The sequence below is a fragment of the Culex pipiens genome, chromosome 3 (assembly GCF_016801865.2).
Source record: "Culex pipiens pallens isolate TS chromosome 3, TS_CPP_V2, whole genome shotgun sequence".
In the NCBI taxonomy this organism is placed as follows: domain Eukaryota; kingdom Metazoa; phylum Arthropoda; class Insecta; order Diptera; family Culicidae; genus Culex; species Culex pipiens.
In genome coordinates, this window is record NC_068939.1 from 182,454,431 (window position 1) to 182,473,701 (window position 19,271).

A 19,271-nucleotide genomic window follows, 5' to 3' on the forward strand; every position below is an offset into this window, starting at 1 on the left:
CCGTACACGTTCCAGCGGAAATTGCGAAATGATGACATTCTTGATAACTTATTTCCTAACATATGCTCCTTTTTGACTAAAATTATATTAAAACTGGAAATCCTGGAAAACTTCTTTTTAAGTAATTTAAAACAAATATTTAAAACTGCTGTTGCACTTTCACCTGGATTCGCTTACACATGAATCTGTGTGACCATACTAGCGCCGTATGTTCCATGCCCAAATCGAATAAAAACGGCTCGTTTCCATATGTGAGCACTTTTTGGAATTGCCCTCCCCCCCTCCGCCAAGAACCCCTCCCAGTGCGGGAGCAACGGCCACGTGGCAGCTCTCCGGCCAAAGTGCCACCGGCAGCAGATGATAATGGCAACGAAATTGCATAAAGCCATGACAACAAATCATACCGAAATCCAATTGTGAAAGTCACGCCAACTTGGCCACGACGACACGTGGTGTGGCACGCGTGGGAGTGAGGAAAAATGCAAGCAGAGTGGTGCAATGTGCAACAATATTATGACCTGTCGGTTGGGTGGCTCGGTGTTTGCTGTTGCCTGCCTGTGAAAGACATTTAGTGCCCAAATAAATGGGGCTCGGAGGAGTTCCCACGGGGTCTGGTTGGTGGTGCCACAGAAGTTGAGGTGCTGCCAGAAGGTGCACTACAAATCAAAACCGGCGAGCGCACGACGATGTGTTGCTGAACATGTTGCTGAAATTTGGTAATTTTGGGGCGAAATTTATGGGTTATTTTTGAGGATTGTTGGCGATGACATCGACAAAATATCTCAATTTAAGTGACAACAACAACAACATAAAAATAAAAAAAACAGCATTTAAGATTTAAAACATACACTGTTTTCTTGTTTCTTGTTTTTGTTTCTTGTTTCTTGTTTCTTGTTTCTTGTTTCTTGTTTCTTGTTTCTTGTTTCTTGTTTCTTGTTTCTTGTTTCTTGTTTCTTGTTTCTTGTTTCTTGTTTCTTGTTTCTTGTTTCTTGTTTCTTGTTTCTTGTTTCTTGTTTCTTGTTTCTTGTTTCTTGTTTCTTGTTTCTTGTTTCTTGTTTCTTGTTTCTTGTTTTAAAATGCATTATATATCTGCCCAGTTGTTTTGCCATCATTAGTTCCCAAAATTTATAAGTATTGAAGAAAATTTAATTTTTTGCGAAAAATATTTTTTTGCTGTGCTGTACATTGGAAATTCATAAAAATTCTAAACATTTTTAAAAAAGCCCAAACATGCTGAACATGATTATCAATGCAGAAAAATGCATTTTAGATTGTTTTCAGTTGATTAGACTTTTATTTGCATGGAAATTTTGAAGTTTTTTGGAAAATTATTTTTTTTGACCCCTGATTTTTCGGACCAATTTTGAAGGGGGGGGGTCGACATAAACCTTGAAAAATATTTGCAACGGCCTTATCATTTTCTAAAAACCGTTCACATGATTAACGATCGCAGAGAAAAAAGTTTCTATCGTTTTTGGTCTAATATTTCAATTGTTTAAAACCCCCCTTTTAAATCTCGTGGATGATTTATTTACGCTTGCACAGGAAAGTTAAAATTGAATTTAGATATTCAACTCGCTCCTTACAACTGTTTCAATAATTTTTAAATTTTTTTTTGCCGAGTTTTTTTTTTAAACTAGCGTGTTTAGTGTTAAGTGTAGTCGAATTAAAGAAAAAAGCTATGATGAGAATAATAAAAAATCTATTTCTCCGCAAAATTCAACAATTTTCCACGAAGATCCAAATCAGTCTGCAATTGAAGGTCCGCAGACATAATCAATGCTGCCTGTTTCTTAACCTCTGGCTCAAATCTAACCCAAATCTGGGGACTTGATCCGTTACACTTCCAAGTAAGGTTGTTGTTGTTACTCGTTTATCGTTTTTCGGCTGTGTACCCACGTACCATCTCAACACCACGACAATACTAGAGTTGCCAGTTAGATAAAACAATTATGTTTAATTCCTTTCAAATTGTATAGTTTTTTTTTGCAATGTGATTAAATATTTTTTGCAAAATTGTAAAAAGTTAGTTTTCAAGGCACTTTCTGACAAACTTTCAAAATCCTGAAATTGGCAACCCTGCCCCCCCACCACCGAGGACAATCCCGCCCGAGGAGGGCTCTGCCCAAAACTTTGCCCCTGATCCCTGCCATGATTGACGACGATAACCCGCCTCACTTCATGAAGAATGATTCTCTCAAGGGTCAACACCGGCGACGACGACGACCCCGTCTGGGTTTGCACAATCTTCCACTTCTTCATTTTTTGGGTACAAACCGAACCGTGTCGTTTTGGGGGTTTTCTCGGGGACAGAGCCTGAATCTGACGGAGTTTTCGCTCGAACTCAGCCTTGTCGGTCCGGTCGCCTGGGTGTGGCGTTAAGGTGAGAGTAATTAATCTCTCTTCATCCATCGCTGCAAGGGTATAGAGTTGGTACTACTTGGCTTCCCCCAGGGGGGAAGGAGAGGACTTGGGACAACAACTAGGAAAGCGAGGGCAGAAATTATGGATACGGCTTTTGATTTCCGACCTTTCCGACCGCCCGGCTTGCCACGGAAACTGAGGCCACCAAGCCAGAGAAGGGATTGATTCGACCCTCAGCCGTGCAGACTAGGCCGGGGCCAGGTGTGCGATTAGTGCTGATTGATAACTTTGTGCTCTGTACCCGGCCATGGCTGGTGTGAGCTTTGCCTAGCCTGCGTATAGATCATAATCAGCGGAAATAATTCGCTTTTACAGCTCATTGATTACCAACTCTGATCAGGGGCATATTGATAAAGTCGATTATGGATTACGGTACCGCTCTGGATTATTATATTCGTGGTCAATGCTATGCTTCGGTTGAGGATTTATTTTTGAAGGTCCGCAACTCAATGTAAAATTAGTTTTTTCTGAAGTTCGAGAATTTAAAAAATCACGTTAAATCAATATGTAATATAAATTGTCATCAAATTTAACCAGCACAATCTGCCACACATATTCAAGTCCCTCGTAACATCTTATGTACCATCCCCGGGTAAACAACATTAAGTCAACGCGGCTTGCCGCGTACTCTCCAGTTTGACGAATCACTCAAGCACTCTTGTTAACACTTGAGCCTTAAGACTTGTTCAAACTTTCGCCCAAGTGCGGCGGGGGAGGAAATGATGCTTACGCAAAAAAGCATCACTTTTCCAACTTGACTGCAAGAAAAAAAGAAGAAGAAGCAGAAAAAAAGTCAGGAGAAATCTCCGGAAAATCTCGAGTGCGATTTAATATCCTTCCCGTTATTCCTGGCAAAACGGATTCTTTTCCTCTTCTTCTTTTTTTTCCCACGCAGCAAAAAGAAACCAATCCGCAGGCAAATATTTACATTAGGCCCGATATCGGTATGAGGGAAGCAGAGTGTGGGCCGCGTAGGATAATGGTTAGGCGGTGGCGTAGAAACCATTTTATGGGGGAGCAAACAATTTTGTTGATTAGAATCAACAACGGAAGGATCTCCGGGTGTGCCTTCTTGCTAAGAACCATTTTTCCACGAATTTACTCCCTTTTATTACCCCGTCCTGTAAGCGAGGGGGGAGCACTGTGGGAAATTTTGGTGATTGTAATTTGATGAAGGTCACACAATGTCCATGCACGTTTTTTCAAAAAAAGTTTTCTTCGATGGTGCTTTGAAAAATTCTTTCCTCGAAAATCTGACTGAAATAAATGCACAAATATGTTTTTCTAGTCTAGTGTTGAGAAAATTTACTTTGAGAATTATCAATTGTTCAAAAAACAAAATATTACCCCCTGACACAAAATATTCATTACAATTTTTGTTTGAGTTCAATTTAGTTCAGTTTTACATCTGAAAGACTTTAAAACTTTAATATCAAATCAATATCAATTCTCTCCAACCGAAAACCATTCTTAATTCACCAAAAGTATTATTATAGGGGGAGAGGGGGTAATATGCACCCCGGGGCAAAATGCACCCCCTGCTTTTCTCGGTATTTGGAAGAATTTTCCGGGGAAAAAATCATGGAAATTGGAAGTTTAACATTGCTAAACCATGCTGGAAAAGTTTGAGCATCGCAGTATAGAAACAGCTCAAGTTATTTGAAAAACTTTAAAATGTTGTGTTTTCATCTAATTTTCATTGAACCTTTATTATGATTTTTGGACAATATAAAAAGCATTTATTGATATTGTAAGTGTTGAGGTATATAGTTTTTGCCATAATCTTCATTATTCTGTAGACAAATGAGTCCAAAAACATCAAAAAATGCATTTTTTATTAAATTTTCTGCAATAAGCGTGGTCGGGGCAAAATGCACCGATGTGAAGCTCCTTTGAAAAAACAGCGGTGTCATCTAGTGGTGACTAGTGAAAACTGCTTTTACCCAGTGCATTTTGCCCCATGTTGTGGTGCATTTTGCCCCGTTGTTGTAGTGCATTTTGCCCCAATGTTGCGGTGCATATTGCCCCGCATGGTTGTTTGAAAGGAATCAAAAATATTTTTAGAAATTTGATAGTTTCGAACAAGTTTGAGGTTTTTTAATACTTTTTTCACATGGATGACGAAGAATAATAGTTGTTTCAGAACATCGAACAAATTTCTTCCAAAGTAATGCTGTAATGGTTGAGAAATCACAGTTTTCCCTTAGGGGGTGCATATTACCCCCTCTCCCCCTAATATCAAACTATTTCTAATAAGTTTAGGCAAAGCTCCATTCCTAACAGTTTTTGCAGCATTTGATTTTTATTATAACAAAAAAAAATTAAAAATACTTCAAAAATGCAATTTTTATGAATATGTATTAAATTTAAAAATTTAATCACAAATTTAATTCCTACCTAAAATAATCAAATCATTTTGTATTTTTACTCACGTTATACAATGCAATTAATTCATCATTATTTTACCATTTACCATTATTTTACGAGATTTAGAATAAAAAAGCTTAAACTGTTTTGTGTTTTCTTTTAATTGTTCTCAACCACAAGAAAAAAAAAACTAAACCTGATATAATAAAAATATAAAAATTTAAATTATAGGCCTAGGTTTCAACATTGGGATGAAAAAAGTGTTTTGAAATGCATTTTACACGCGGCCAGTTGCTTATTCCAATCATTAGTTTTCAAAATATCGAGGTTGACGAAATTTTTTTTTCGCGGAAAAAAAACTTTGCCTTGGACTGTACATTGGTTCTTCATTAAAATTTAAAATGTTTTCAAAGGAGTTCAAACATGCTAAATAAGATTATAAACGCAGGAAAATTTAATTCATTTTAATTGGTTTTCAGCTGATTAAATTTAATTTTCATTATAATTTTGATGTTTTTGGAAAAAAAAATTTGCCCCCTGATTATTCAGGGCGACTTTGAAGAGTGGGGCGACATAAACTTTGAAAAATATTTGCAACGGCCTTAACAAAATTCTAAAGTGCAAAATGTAAATGTAATTTTCGGATATTTTCTAAAAAAATCTTTTCAGAGTGGTCAAGCTTGTGTCATACGTTAAAAATAGTCACGGTATAAAAAAAATGGTCAAGGTGGCTGTAACTTGGAAATAGAGCACGATATCGAAATTTATGATGAATACTTTTCAATTCAAATTTGATTTTAACATCTAAAAATAAAATTAAAATAGTAGTTTATGCAACAAGTTGCAAAAAGAAGATTTTTTCAGCACGAGTCGTACATTTATCCAACGAGGTTCACCGAGTTGGATAAATACGACGAGTGCTGAAAAAATCAAGTTTTGCAACGAGTTCCATACAACATTTTTTGCAATTTCGAAAAACACCCTTTGAGTGAAATTTTAAGTCGAATTTTCATGTTTTTTGTCAATAAATCGTTTAAATCAAAAAAATGTTGAAAAGTGTTACTTTTCGAAACAAGTGCTGAAAAGTTCAACTTTTCAGCACCCATTTCAGTGCTGAAAAGTAGAGCTTTTCAGCATTTATTTTGAAAAGTGTTGCTATTTGATTCTGTTATTTTTGGTACAGAAAAGTAGGCTATTTCGTCGTTCAAGAATGACAGGAAAAGTAAGTAGTTTCACGACGGAATTGCAAAAAAAAGTTTTTTCAACCTTTTTTAAGAAGAATATTTTTTTCGAAAAATTGGCAACACTGTCAAATAAATGTTGACCAAATTGTGCCATAGGCATTTTTGTCATCTGAAACATATCTAAAAATGCTTTTTTGGAAATAAAATAAAACAATGCACAAATTTAAGAGATAAATTTTATGCAATGAATCAAAAATAAGGTCTTAACTTTAGTTTTTTTAGTCTACTAACTACTCATTAAAGGACCATAACGTTAGAAAATTGACTCAAAAAATGAAATCAATTTGGCCATTTAATAATGAATAAATAAACATTTGATCAAAACGCGAAGCTCTTAGGAAGCCGATTAAAAAAAATGATTTTCTTTTTTTATTTAAATAAATGCAAAAACCAGCGAATATGATTCAACTTATTTTTTTTTTAATAAATTCTATTTTGTAATCATTAATTGCTCTTATTCGAAAAAATCGTAGCAAGATTCTTTATGAAGCAATTTCAAGTAGATATGCACCGTTAGCGTTACACCAAAACAGTTTGTTTTAAAACAATTTTATTTTTTTGAAGTGTTTGTTGAAGTGATAATTCTTTGTTTCATAAACACTGATAAATTTTAGAGCTTGTTTCAATGTGCCACTTTCTATACTATTCTTGGCATAATGCTTTCTTCAAAAAAATCTTCCTAAAAAGTCCTCCAGTGCTCCTCATAGCCCACGTGAAGAGGGGTAAAAATTAAAACAAAAAAAAAAAAAAATGACGAGTGTGGTGGAAAAAATGAAACTTTTATAGGATCACTTTCGAGTGGGGGTCTCCTTTCCTTCTTTTTTCGGCCCGTGGAAGTCGTTACGGTCAATTTTTATTACAATTCAACTCGAGCTTGACAACGTCGGCAAGGAACGGGTGGGTTGTGCCCTACTAGGAATCAAGGGTTTCCGGACGGAACAGAGAGGATTACGGCATTATGGACATTCCATTCTTGTGATCGGGGCTGCGGTGAAAACATTACAATCGAGAAAAACAGCGCAAATTCCGAATTTTATTAAGTAAACACAAGTGGGTCGCCGCTGGCATAAATAAAATTATGAATAATTTTGTGCCATTAAGCACAGTTAAACCACACAGATCGTCCTGGTGATTGTGCGCGGGAACCACCTGGTCGTCGGTGGTCGGAGGAGGGGGCTTTTGTGTTTGTTTTTATTGAGGGAAAAAAACAACACACCGATTTCGGAGCGCAATCGGAATCAAGTAACCGATCCAAAACGCGGTTGGTTGGCCACAGTCAAAACCAGGGCTGCCAACTCGAGCATACAGAAAACGTGCTGGAAGTGAAATAAATTCACCATTTCCATGTTTATGGATGATTTGCATGTCGAGTGAGTTGTCCGGCCTCGGGGTAGAAACATGGTGGCTCACGTTGAGAGTTCGGACCATTATTGGTGGGTTGATATTTTTGTAGTTTGTTTCGCGTTGTAGAATTCTATTACCTACATTGCAATTACCATTGTTAGAATGCATTTTTGTATGCAGTTTAATCATGTGTAGTAACAGAAAAAAATAATAGATGTTTTGCTAATGGTTTTATGAAATTTAAGGTACTTCCCTTTCAAAATGTTTTCATGGAGACGCATGGTGTTTAATCGCCGTGCCACCCACAAACCTCCTCGAGTTGCCTCAAGTCTGTTTTTGCAATTCTGTGGAATTAACGAAAACAAATACGCCAATTCTCTGACGCAAACCGAACGTTCGGAAAACAACTCCGATGCCTCGAACAAGCCACTTTTCCCCCCTCCATTACAAATGATGATGACCTTTATGGACAGTCGCTGTACTTTTGTAAACAAATGAATCCCCTGCGAGGTCGGCTGATGATGGTCGGATTTTCGAGGGGTGTTGAGAGGCCCGATGAAAATTAAGGCCACGCGGCGTTGGCCACCCCGGCAGCTCTGTGAACAAACTTCGCAAACGACCTGTGGGGCCACTTTTACGAGCCAACTGGGCCCGGAGTCCGCGACCATCCTTTCGGAACCGTCCACCGTCCACTTTTTGGTGTCCCTTTTGGGAAATTTCGCGCACAACAAAAGCACACAGAGCGAACTAAACGTGATCGATTGTTTCATTTGCGTGATGGAAAAGTGGTCGTGAAAAATTGTGCTCCCAGGCGGGCCGGCGTTGAAAAATCGATTGTTCACCGTGGTGGCCATCCGCATGTTCCGGTCGACGCATGGTTCCACCCCGTCCCAGCAGGACTTGGACGACGGTGATGACGGTGATGAACAATACCGGCTGGTAATGAATGCAATCGAGTTGTATTGCTGCCAGTGACTGGTGACGGAAATGTGTTAGAAAATGGGGCTATAAATTTGATTGCGACGTGATTTCCATCATGGAGATTTGACAATATTTGATTTCCGGTACTTATATTCAAAAATATGTTACAGACTTCTCTGTTCAATCCTTATTAATTTGTTAAATGTTGAAACAAAACATAACTTTTATGCAAACGTTTAACCTTAAGAGCCAACTAATTGTTATTTTTTTATGTTTTTCAATTTTTAAAATAACATAAAAAATATATGTTCACACTACAGAAAAACGATTCTTTAATTTGGTGCCGTCAGTAGATTGTGAAATGTGATGAACTCTACCTGGAATGCCAATAATTTCAAATTTGACTAAATCTCTTTCCTTGGAGAGGGTGACTTTTTGCCAAGTGATACTGAACATATGTCCCTAATTCGACGATTATTTTCGAGTTTTTTTTTGCTTTTTAAGGTGAAATTAATTCTTGTGGTGTACTACACAAGTAGGAGAGTATTTAAACGCATTTTTTTTAAAATAAAATTTAGTTTTCTTTGATAGAATCGATTTTGAACTGAAACTTACCTAACATAAATTTACACCTTATTCAAGTAACGTTAACTTACAAGAAACAAGAAACAAGAAACAAGAAACAAGAAACAAGAAACAAGAAACAAGAAACAAGAAACAAGAAACAAGAAACAAGAAACAAGAAACAAGAAACAAGAAACAAGAAACAAGAAACAAGAAACAAGAAACAAGAAACAAGAAACAAGAAACAAGAAACAAGAAACAAGAAACAAGAAACAAGAAACAAGAAACAAGAAACAAGAAACAAGAAACAAGAAACAAGAAACAAGAAACAAGAAACAAGAAACAAGAAACAAGAAACAAGAAACAAGAAACAAGAAACAAGAAACAAGAAACAAGAAACAAGAAACAAGAAACAAGAAACAAGAAACAAGAAACAAGAAACAAGAAACAAGAAACAAGAAACAAGAAACAAGAAACAAGAAACAAGAAACAAGAAACAAGAAACAAGAAACAAGAAACAAGAAACAAGAAACAAGAAACAAGAAACAAGAAACAAGAAACAAGAAACAAGAAACAAGAAACAAGAAACAAGAAACAAGAAACAAGAAACAAGAAACAAGAAACAAGAAACAAGAAACAAGAAACAAGAAACAAGAAACAAGAAACAAGAAACAAGAAACAAGAAACAAGAAACAAGAAACAAGAAACAAGAAACAAGAAACAAGAAACAAGAAACAAGAAACAAGAAACAAGAAACAAGAAACAAGAAACAAGAAACAAGAAACAAGAAACAAGAAACAAGAAACAAGAAACAAGAAACAAGAAACAAGAAACAAGAAACAAGAAACAAGAAACAAGAAACGTGAACTGGTTTAGAATTCGAGCTGTCTGTTAGTCATTATTTTCTCAGGTATTAACCATATGATCTGTTGAACTTTTATCGCTCATCTGATAAAACTAATTTGTAAAACTTCACAAAGCACGTGAAAATCCTTCCACGTACGATAACTAAAGTTCGTTTTGCTCCCACAGTAGCATGACTCTCCCAATGCGTGTCCAATTACCGCATTATGACATCATGACACACTATCTCCATGCAGAAATCAGCTCAAATCCCATTAAATCTGCCCTAGTACTACCCCGCTACTACTAGAGCTGGGCGTTAAAATAACCCCTTTTACAACGATGACAATCCTCTTTAAATCGGTCTTCCCCTTGAATTGGCTTGTACGGTCATCATGGTCTATGTGCCGAGTGTGTCGAGACTACGAAGAAAACCATTATTAAGTTATATTTTTCGTCTGCAAAGTCAAGATCGTTTCCTCATGATTACCCCCGTTCAAGAGCCACAAAGTATGTGTGTGAGGGAGAGAAATGTGAGTGTGTGTGGTGGATTTCAGTAGCCAGGCCAAACTTCCGGCAGCCACTTCTGGAGGAGGGAGCGGAAGGAAAAGCCGCAACGGCCGCCCCTCCAAACGACCATTTCGTGCAAATAAAACTAAGCATAAATTTGTTATAAAACACCTTCTATCTTTTGTATAAATCGCAAATTTTACAGCCCGCATTGCACTACAGGATATTACAGCTATTCGTTTTCGGGCCAAAGTTTTTTTTGTTCTCCAACATTTTTATCCTCGGTTCGCTTTTGTGGCCAACGTTGCATTGTTGGATGTGGTCTACCAAACCGACCATTTAACCCACGGGGAAGAAAAATCCCGCTCGTTCCCGCGATGGCTCTAGAAATAATCGCCGAAAAAGTGGCGTAAACTCAGCGCCAAATAGACTGAATTACTGTTGAGTAGCCCGAGAACCGAAAAAAGCCCCCAAAAACTCCCCACTCAGATCGTCGTGGAGCGGAAACAACAACAACACACTTAACCCACCAAAAGCAACAACAAAAGCTTTCCCTTAAAAGCGAATCCCCCACCCACTTCGTTTCGCTTTCCACCCTCTTTTGGATTAGCACATGTATGGCTGTATGTTGGTTGGTGCTAGAAATTGAGCCCAATAAAAGAATAACGTTATCATGCGATAGTTTTATGGTGCTCGAGCCCTTTCTAATATGTTTTTATTATTTTATGTGCCTTTTTTCGCCCCCCAACTCGGGGTGACCCTACTCCAAGGTGAAACGGGGAGGTAGCGACTATGTTGCTGTTGGTTGTTACACCTGGAATACCCGTTGTTTGATGGCTTCGTGGTCGTGTGGTTGTTGTCGTGTTTCGAGATTATGGTATGCTGTAGAGAGGGCGCTATTACTTGGGCGCGTTTATTTTGTTTTGCATTGTTTTTGGGACCCACGCGAGATCACTGCGGGACTGGTGGAAATTTTTAGGGAAATAGCTTACTTAGTTCAAAAAATTTTCTATCAAAAAACAGGAATGTTTCAAAAATTTGAAATTTTGAGCAAAAAAATATTGTTTAACCTAAATTTGCAGTTTATGTATAGTAAAATTTATTGATATTTATTTTTGAAACTGATGATTGCATCATGCTTATGCTAAGGAGACTCAAAGTCCTGGAGTTATTCTCTAAGTTATTGAATGCTTTCTGTAATTGCACTAGTTCTTCATCAATTTTTAAAAACCTTATATTTTTTGTTTTAGTCTATTTCCAATTTTGTTTAAAAAATTTTCCTCACCTTACTTAGTTTTTCAAAAAAATAGGATACTAAAAATATAAACTATATATAAAAGTTGTAACAGCCTAAACATTCAATCAACATCGACATCGGTTTAATTATTTTAAAGAGTTGTTTTGAGGCTTGTAATTGTTTAAAAATAAATAAATATGTAAAGCTTTTCACTCTCATAATATTTGTGCATTTTTCATTTATTTAAATAAAAATCACGTGGACGTTCAATTTTCCCGGGTTTTGAATTCCCATGGAAATGGGAAGACATATTTTTTTGAAATCCCAAGGATACCAGGATGTTGTTAAAAAGGTAATATAACATTTAAACAAAACATAAAGAATTTTTTTTTACAAAACAATTCAAACTTTCAATGGAAATTTAAGTGCAATTAACTAAAATCAATTTAAAATACACTACCCTGCGTTAAGAAACATTTTTAGAATGTTTGGGATAGTTAAAAAATCTCTAGAATTTTTGAGAATTTTCGGTGTACAATACTTTAAAAGATTTTTTCCTAAAATTTTAGTTTTCGTCAAATCTAAATTTTTTTGTTTTTTTTTGTTATTGCATTTCAACTGTAAGGGTGTATGGTACATTTTCCAATAGTTTTTTCCATTGAAAGGTTAAAATTCTGGCTAGTAATTTCAATCATTATATTTTTTTTATTTCCTCCCCCCCCAAAATATTGAAAATATTTGAATCAGCCTTATTTCAAGTAAAAAATAGTTGTGAAAATGTCGAAAAAAAAGACTAGCAAAAAACATAAAATGAACTCAATGTTATTTTTTTAGTTTTAGAATTTGGTATAACCATTTTTTTCCTGGATCTGGATAGGGACAGTTGATTTCACAGCATTGAATTTAAAAATCGCTGTGCTTATTTTGTTCTTCAATTCCTGTTTTAACCGAAATCAATAAAATTATCAAAACGTTTTGCAAAAATTAAAGCTTCAGCAGCTGCCCCATTCGTTACAGTTTTTGATTTTTTATATGTTTTTGGGGTAAAAAAAAAAACAAAACTTTTTAGCCATAGAAGTACGGCCAAAAATGTTACCGCCATAAAAAAAAGGTTTTTTTGAAAAAAATATATTTTTTTTGAAAAAAAAACAAATTTTAACCTTAAAAATATGAGTCGAGTTCTTTACTTAAATTTTGATAGTGCTATTGAGTGACCATTTCTGAAAAAAAATCGAAAGGTTCTGGAAATTTCCTGAAATTTCGTCTAAGAAACATTTATGGTTGGACCCCGGTTGCTGAGAAATAGCGAAAAAAATAAAAATAAACAGGATAATTTAAGATTTCAAAGTCTCACCCAAAACTTCCGATTTTCTTATCCCAATACCCCTCAAGTTTCAATGTAAAAAAAAAGAAATATTTGTGATATTTTCTGATGTTTTCGAAAAAAGTATTTTGAAAATGTTTGATTTCCAAGTCCTAACATTTCAAAAGGGCATTATATTGAATACATACCCATTTGAAATGTTACGCTTGATTCCAAAATTTTAAAAATATTTTTTGCGAAGAGATCACAAAATTTAACAGATGTTTCATTTTGTGGCATTGAAAATTGGACCCTATTATTCCTTATTTTCCTTATAACCCGCCCGTGTGGATCAATCGGACCGCGCACTGGCTCACAATCCAGAGGTTGCTGGTTCGAATCCCGCGGCGGGCGCTCTCAAATTCTTTGTGTAAATATGGGTATTCGGCGCCGTCGCTCCGTGCCATACTCTAGTACACTTAGGAGCCCAGGGCGGCGAAGTCCTTGTAGGTAAAAAGGAAGACACTAGTGGTTGGTACTAGCAATGGTGGCCGACAGCTATAAAGTCAACTTCGTCGTTTATTCCTTATTTTCTACTAATATGAAATTCACTTGAAAACGTATCATTTAATATTTTTTTAACAAAACCAATAGAAAAGCAACACCAACCGGCACAGAAAAAAGGAAGGGTGTAAAAAACTTATGTTTCGGAAAGATTATTTGTTTTTTTTTTCAGCCGAAATGGTACAAATACAAACATTTTTAAAATATTGGATATTTGAACCTTGAATTAGAAATTATCATGAATACTATTGCCAGATGTTTTCACAAAATCATTTGTTTTGGAACTAGCACCGGCTTCCAAAAATTTCCATAAAAGTAAAACACATCAACTGTAAAATATTTAGAATTAAAGTTCATTTCTATAGCGTTTTAACCCGTTTCTACAACGCAACCTCTCCTCTAGGCAGGCTTCAATCTAAAAAAATCTGAAAGTTAATTTTTCAACCATTTTCTTGTAATCCAGAAAGCATTGGAGCATTTTAAGATAAGAATGTTCAGTTTGGTGGAAATGTAAATACACAACAACTGGTTGCCAAGTTTTTCGAATTCCTGTTTTCAAAAGTGCGGGCAAAATCAAAATTACAGTGAACGGATCAATAAAAGAAAATAAAAAAATACTGAAAACGAAAGATGAAAAACATAAAACAAGTATAGTTTTTTTTTAAACAAAAGATGCTCAAAATAAATACAGGAAATACATGAAAAAATTAAATTTTTGAAAGAAATAAAGGGTAAAAGTTAAATAACTAGAAGGCCAATTTATGGAAAACTTTAATAGCTAATGAAGAGCAACCATCAAGGCGTTATCCCTAAAGTATGTCAAGCTGTAGGGGGGGAGGGGGGGTCTGAGCAAGTGTGACATTGCATGTTATAAGTATAGGAAAAACGTGACAAAGGGGGAGAGGGAGGGTAAATTTTGGCTAATTTTAGCGTGACGTACTTTATGGATGAAGCCCAATGAAATTTATTAAAAACAAGAATATAATTTATTAAAACTATATAGAAAAAGGAAATAAAGAAAACTGAACAAAATCTTGAATTTTTGCGTGGTTTATTGAACTTCAAAGTTGTCATGATTTTTTATTATATAAACAAAAAACCAGTTCCAATTGGGCTCCCACCTTAAAATTTCCACGCCACAGTTCCACGAACTGTTCCCTATCCCACCTCGAAAAAAAAAAAAAAAAAAAGCGAGAAAAAAAAAACTTGCCTCCATTACGAGTCACGAAGGGGGGAATAAAACTATAATGTGCCTCTTGCCGAAAACACCTTTCCGCGGATTTTGGCGCCCAATGTCGTTGTGAGTCACGCTGTCGTAATTTCGGTGCGATACTTTGATGAGGACTCGCACACCACCTCGTCATATCTCTATTGCAAGTTTTTAGGAGGGGGGTCTAAGGAGGCTCGTAACCTTTTTCAAGGTTCCGGCGCGTCACGAGATGACATAACCTCACTTTTGAGGTGGTGTGACTTCTCGAAAATAGACTCATTTCTGGCTCATTTTACGGTGCGGTTCTGACTCAGATTTGACGGGAATGTTGTTTTTTGTTGGAAGAAGGAAAAGAAGAAGCAAACAAATTTTCCTCGGAGAGTGCCCCGGGTGAGGTATGGCATTCGCATAAAAGCATAAATCTGGTTACGTGGCAGGAATAAAAATGCATCATTGTGCGCGATAAATTTGTCACGTCAACACCGTCGTCGACGTCGCAGGGGTTTACCGTTTGTTGGGAGTAGCTGCACGGGAGAATGCAACCTTGTTTACGATGTGACATCAGAGAGACAAGTTTTTTTTGGTTAACCTTCAAAATTTCACAAAGTTAGTTAGTGGAACAGTTCAATTTAAAAATGTTTTAGCAGTTCCGTAGATCATTTTTTTTTAATATTTGTCTTTGTATTTTATTTAAAACAAAAGTTTTTTAAATCAAAAGCCAATTTGCAATTTGGGCCAAAATCTCTCATACCTTGATGAAACTGATACGTTTACTCTGATATCCACTTCAAAAATGTTTAGTTTTGGTATCAATTATGCAACTTCTTCTGACAAGTTTCTACGGAATTTAATTCTTAGAGGAAATCGAGAAGAGATTGGAAATGTGAATAGATTGAAAATTATGTTCAATTAAAAAGCCTTTTTTTCAAAAATGTAGAGATTTGTTCATTTCACTTAGAAAAAGAAACACATTTTAGTTAAATGGCCCATGCTATGACACATAATTGACACAGTTTAGCGGATTTGAAAGCTTCTGCTCACCGGTTCCAATTCAAAGCTAGTGGGTCACTAAAATCCCCACGGAACACTGCACCGTAGGTACCCCCCATGGATGGGCCCCGGGAGCACATCAGACGTCAACAATAACGACCACGTGGACGATGAAAACGCAGTCAAACAAAAAAAAAAAAAAAAATCCTGCTCGTTCCACACTTCCAGCAAATTCCATTCTGTAAACAACGGCTAACAGCATCAGCCGACACTGGCAACTAGCTAAATCCCGCAGCATCCCTCATCGTCGCACGTCGCAGGGGCTCAGCAGCAGCTCAACAACACTTTCCGGCCAAGGGAGAGGGTGGCGAGGGGAAGGGGACCTCCCGGAAGCAGAAGCGCCGGAGATAAAAGGCTAAATGACGTGAATGCATAACTAAGCCACATAGGTGCAAGTCCCTTTCCAGCGACGACGACGAACATCACGGATTGTGATGGAGAGGGGGATACAAAACGTCAACGGTTCCAGTGTTACGTGTACGTGCTGCCAAGCACCGGCGAATGGGACATTTAGGACACAGGAAGCAAACTACTGGCTGTTGTACATGGCGCGGAGTTGGGCTGGGGTACGTAAACATCGAGGTCGGTTCCAGATCAAGTCACGAAGGGCTTTTTTTTTGAAAAACTGTTAAAAAACAACCTGAGACCTGAGGGTTTCAAACTGAAACTTCCAATGGAATTCCCGCAACTTCCCAACAATTTCAACGAAAGTTTGGCAAAGTCGTCCGTACTCGCCACGAATACTCCCTCGTAATCCACTCTCCGAATGTGAGCTTTCACGCCACCACAGATGGAAGATGGCAGCAGCAGTAGAACAACATCGAGAGTAAAAAAAAACGACTTTCCCTCAATTCCATGTTTATGTACTGGGTGATGACGATGCCCAGCAGTAGTAGCAGGAGCAGAGTGCAAAACAGAAGTTTGAGAAGGCTCCGTGATGCGTGAAGTGACTTCTCGGCGGTGATGATGACGGCGGTGAGTGCATAAATGTATCACGTGGGCGAGTTTAGGAGCTGGTAACGGGTTTTTGTGGATTGTTTGTCGCAAATGTTTGTCGGAAAGTTCCTGAAGCTAAATACAAGCAACTCTAGTGGTACACTGAAAAAAATCAAAACTTTTTTTTTTTCTTTCTATGAAATTATTTCTGTAAAGTAAAACATGTTCAGAGAACCTTTTCGGGTGCCTTTAGAAAGGCATTTCCAGCGCCGTATCTAGGGGTTGGCGCAGTTGGCGACCGCCAAGGGCGCCAGCGCTTGGGGGGCGCCCAAATCGGTGATTGTACTATTTTTTAGTGTCAGTCATAGCATCCTCAATAGGTATTTAAAACTGAAAGGGCGCCAAAATATAAAGTTTGACTACAAATAACTAGATAATTTGGTTTAACATTAAAAAAAATGATTTGGAAGCTTCAAAATCAATTGTATTTCTACCGAAGTGTTCTTGAAAATTTATATTTAATGCTAAATTTATTTTGTCATCAAAGAAGGGGCGCTCAAGTGGCAGAAAGTTCAAGGAGTTCTAGAAGAGCTTTTCAAAATAAATACAGCATTAAAGTTTGGACCGTTATATAATGAAGTTTAAGCCATAGCTTCCAGACTAAAAAATGTTCAAGTTCAATCAAAATCTGCAAAATTCTGAAAAAAATTGTGGTCCTATTTGATGCTTCTTTGACATAGGAGTTATTTTAATAATAAAATATATACTTTTCTTTTGAAATTTTGACATTCGCGAGATTAAGAAAAATGAGCTTTGACATATTTTCAGCATCATTTCCCTTTTATAAGCATTTTCGTGCATTGAAATTTCCCTACGCTTTTTCGTAATACTAGATTTTTGAAATAGGAAAACTGCTGTAAATTTTCACCAATAAAACCAACATTATTTTTTCAAGAAAAAATGTTTTTCAGAGCACACAAGCTGCTCTGAACATCAGTTTTTTAGTTTTAGCTTAAGCGGTGATGAATAATTGCTACACACTCAGATTTTTCTGCGAGATTCGGCAGAAATCTGCCGAAATGAGAACAAATTATCGATTAATGTTTGAGGCTGTTCAAGTGTTATTTACACATTTTTACACATTTACACATTTATACATTTACTTTTTAAATCGTCTAAAAAGCTCTGATAATGAGAAACTATTGAAACTTTTATTTTCTGGAAAATAATGTTCAGTTAAAAACAAACAAATAATATTTTATTTGTTTGTTTTTAAAAATAAATATTCAGCCAACTTAATTCTTACAATAAATTTTCAATTCTACCTCATATTAAATTGAAGAAAAAAAACATAAAAAACTGATTACTGATTTTAACCTTTTAACCACATTAAGGTCTCCATTTGGGTCCTAAAATTAAGCTTAAATTTGAGAAATTGTTGTTCACAACGATAAAGCTTAGTTTCCTGAGCACAATGACCCTTTGTACGACCGCAAGGATTTTAAAATGGATTTTTAATTCAATTTCTAAAAATTAACTTCACGGCCCTTCTTGACAGAAAAGGTCCTACTTGACAATTCTTTCCAGAGGGATCATAGTTGATCCATCGTAAAATGCTGCCATGTAAATTTTTTTGCTATAAAATGAAAAAAAAAGTGATCAGAAATGGTTTTTAGTCGTGTTTTTCATAGTTTTACATAATAAATTATATAGGGCTTATACAATCAAAATTCATTGAAGCAATAATTGAAAAATAACATTATTTCATTCGGCATTTCATATTCCCAAAGAATCCATTTTGAATCATCGGTTTGTTCTTAAAATTTTGCATACGTATTTGGCAGCAGTCCATACAAAAATGGTTTGTGAAAAACCAAGAATCTGTATTTCTGAAGGATTTTTTTGATCGATTTGTTTTCTTCGGCAAGGTTGTAGATATTGCTTAGGACTTTTCAGAAAAAATAGAAATCATCTTATAAATTACCTGTTTTTTTACACATAAAATTAATTAATGTTTTAATGTTTTAATAATTTTATCATTATTATTAAGAAAGGTTTTACAAATTACAAAACAAAATCATATCGAATAAAATAATAATAAAAATCTCCCGAAAACCAAAGTAAAACAAATTACGGGGTCAAAAACAAACCCAACCAACAATCAATCTTTCCCAAACTGGCACACGTTCTTTCGTGACACGTGTAGCATTTTTCTTCCATCGAAAATGTCTCTCCCCCCTAAAGAGTGGACGCGACGTCCCGTGGTTCGTCGTCACCCGTTAACCGTGTACCATGACCAATTATTACCGATATCGGGACCACCCGTCCCGAACGCCTGTGTACCGTGATTACAGATTAGGCCAACAAAGATATCCCTCTTCGGAGGTCATAACCTCTCTCTCCCCCCTGCTGCCCCAGCACTGACTATCTAATCTGAAACTGTCAAGCGGGCAAGTTTAATTTTTCAGACACAAACACCTGTACCACCTCTATTGGGGGCGATCCGTCGGCACGAAACCGCGGGGGCGTCACGTTAAGGTCCCTCCCCGCTCCCCTCCCTCTTACATCCGGTGTGGTGGCCACGTGGATTAGTTGGACTGTTTTGCATTAATGGAAGAGAAAGCACCGGCTGACACGCGAACCAAATTCGTCTGTGTTGGAAGAAAAAGTCGCCCTTTTAGGGTGGTGGGCAAAAATGGGCAAAAAAAAGAAACGTAGTCGCGGGGGGACGACGACGTGATGGCGTGAGTGGGT

The 19,271-nt window shown here is 36.6% G+C and overlaps 1 pseudogene; it reads right to left on the reverse strand.

Moving 5' to 3' along the window:
* Positions 1-568: 568 nt before the first annotated feature.
* The window catches only part of LOC120420626 (uncharacterized), a 49,368-nt pseudogene continuing 30,665 nt past the window's right edge, over positions 569-19,271 (reverse strand).